The sequence below is a fragment of the Papaver somniferum genome, chromosome 11, assembly GCF_003573695.1.
Source record: "Papaver somniferum cultivar HN1 chromosome 11, ASM357369v1, whole genome shotgun sequence".
NCBI classification, from domain to species: Eukaryota; Viridiplantae; Streptophyta; class Magnoliopsida; order Ranunculales; family Papaveraceae; genus Papaver; species Papaver somniferum.
This window is the reverse complement of record NC_039368.1, coordinates 32,206,437-32,208,927: the sequence shown is the minus strand read 5'-3', so window position 1 is coordinate 32,208,927 and position 2,491 is coordinate 32,206,437.

The window sequence follows — 2,491 nt, the reverse complement described above, 5'->3', positions numbered from 1 at the left end:
CCAACCGCATCTTTATAATATTTTCTTATATTTTTAATAATATTGTGTCCCCTATGGCTCCTTTCTTATAATAATAATAATAATAAATTTTAAAAGAGAGAAAGATACAAAATAGATGAACAAATAGAAGCTGAAAGTACAATGATCACTTACAATGTTCTAGGATAACATTGTCTTTATAATAAAATAACAATGTTAAGGTTGGGTTTGGTAATGCTTTTATTTTCCAAAAGCACTTTCAAAATCTATATATGTCAATAATTTTTGAAATTAATGTTTGGTAAAAAAATATCAAAGTGACTTTAACCCAAAACACTTCCCAAATTCCTCAATTTTTAAAAGCTGAGGAGGAGGAGCTTTAATTTAAAAGCTACAAAAGCATAAGCTTTGGTCCCACCAAAATTTAATGCTTTATTTATCCGTTTTGTCCCTATTTTATTTTGTAAATGACAAAAATTACCCTTAAATATATATACAATCAATTTTTTATTTCTTAATTATTATTATATTTTATTTTCACACTATTTTATGGTACCATTTCATTTAATTTGTTAAACATAAAAATAAAAACAAATATTAGATAATTACTTAATTTTAGTTTGATTTTTTGTTTGAAAATTATATATATTAAAAAGTGGTTAAGTAAAATGTTTTTTTTAACAATTATAATAATAGTAACAATTAGTAAATTCAATATTTTATATATTTATATTTAATAGTAGAAAAGATTATTTATTTTTAAACCCAATAAAATTGAATAAAACTATTTTCAAAGATATGTCTGTTTTTGTCATTTGTCACAATAACAATGGTTGAATATGATATTTTACCAAACACACTTTGATTGCTTTTTTAATCAGCTTTAAATTTAATTAATATTTTACCAAACGTCTAACTGCTTTTTTCTCACAGCACAACACAACAACGCACAGCAAAAAAGTGCTTTTATAAAAGTCGCAGCAATACCAAACTAAGCCTAAAATAGAGAATCAATTGGGGATATTTTGACTTTGGGTCACATAAAAGTGACCAGCTTTGCGTTTGGGTCACGCCAAAATTTTAATTAGAGTTTGGGTCACGAGAGCGTCTTGACAGTTAAGAAATAATTTATTTTTAAAAATTAATTTTTATTTACTTAACACCGTCAGTTACCGTTAACACGTGACTCACACATGTTAACTAGAGTATCATTGAGGCACATCTGACGGTTGAGAACAGATGAATCCAACGTTCTGGGTTATTTGTCTGTCATTCAGATCGTTGAGCCCACCTTCAAATCCCTATAAACGCACAAATACTGCTATTTTAGTAACCACTTTTCCAGCAACTCATTTTCACACCTGCAGACAGTTTTATGCACATATTTTTGACAGAATCAACAGATCTCAGCATGGAAAAACTGAATAAAAGAAGTCTTACAAAAAAGCAGATTAAAGTAACATGTCATGTTTCATCAAAAAAAAAATGTTTGCAACATGAAAGAGTTGGATGTTTGCAAAAGATCCATAAAAACACAAAGATGTTTCAAAAACAAAAAACATTAAAGAAGGGATTAAACCAAATTCACATCATGGAAGTCCTTCATTCGCACACTGCTCTTTTGTGCCTAGCAAGTACATCATTCTTGGCCTCTTTCCCCTTCCAGATGTAGAAGAAAATGCACCACCTCCTCTTATTACTGGCCCACCTCCCCTGCCACCATAAGTACCTCTTAAGAAGGATCCATCTAGTCCTGGTATAGGATTTACCTGCATTGAAAAACAAGTTAGATATTGTAAGGTCATAAGAGACACAAATTGCAAGTTCATTACCAACAAGAAATTGCAAATTCAAGACAAAAAGTTAAAGCAGAAACCTGCACTGGTGTTGGTTCTCTAGTCAGTGTTGGTCCCTCATCCTGCAGTATTCCAACACCTACAATTCTCCCATTTCTTCTATGCGCTGTCTTCCCTCTTGCTCTGCTTCTTGCCCCTCTTCCTTTCAGTGCACCACCCCCAGAATTAGTGGATGAGTTGCCAACACCTCTTCCAAAAGAAATTGTTATAAATGCTGCAACTTGAACTGGAGCAACAATTGACAGTGGAAATAGTGCAGTAGCACCACCTCTGCCTCCTCTAGTTCCTCTTCCACCCCTGCCTCTTCCTCTAGTAGTTGGTACTTCTGGTTCATATGTATGTGGAACTGATGAAGCAGCAGTTGAAGATGGTGCAACAACATTTGAAGTTGATGCATGAGTAGCTCCACCTCTCCTCTTTCTAACACCACTTGTAGTCCTTGGTTTGTTCCTTGGAGCTGGTGTTGTAGTAGTTTCATCTGCAGATAGTGAAGGTGGTGGTGGCCTAGTACCTGGATCAGGCCTTACATGAGGCCTAAGTTTCTGGAGCTGAAACATAAATAAATGAACAAATAAGCCCAATGAACAAATATACCAAACAACTAAGCCCAATAAAGCATAACATACACAAATGTGCCCAATAGCTTTACCTTGATG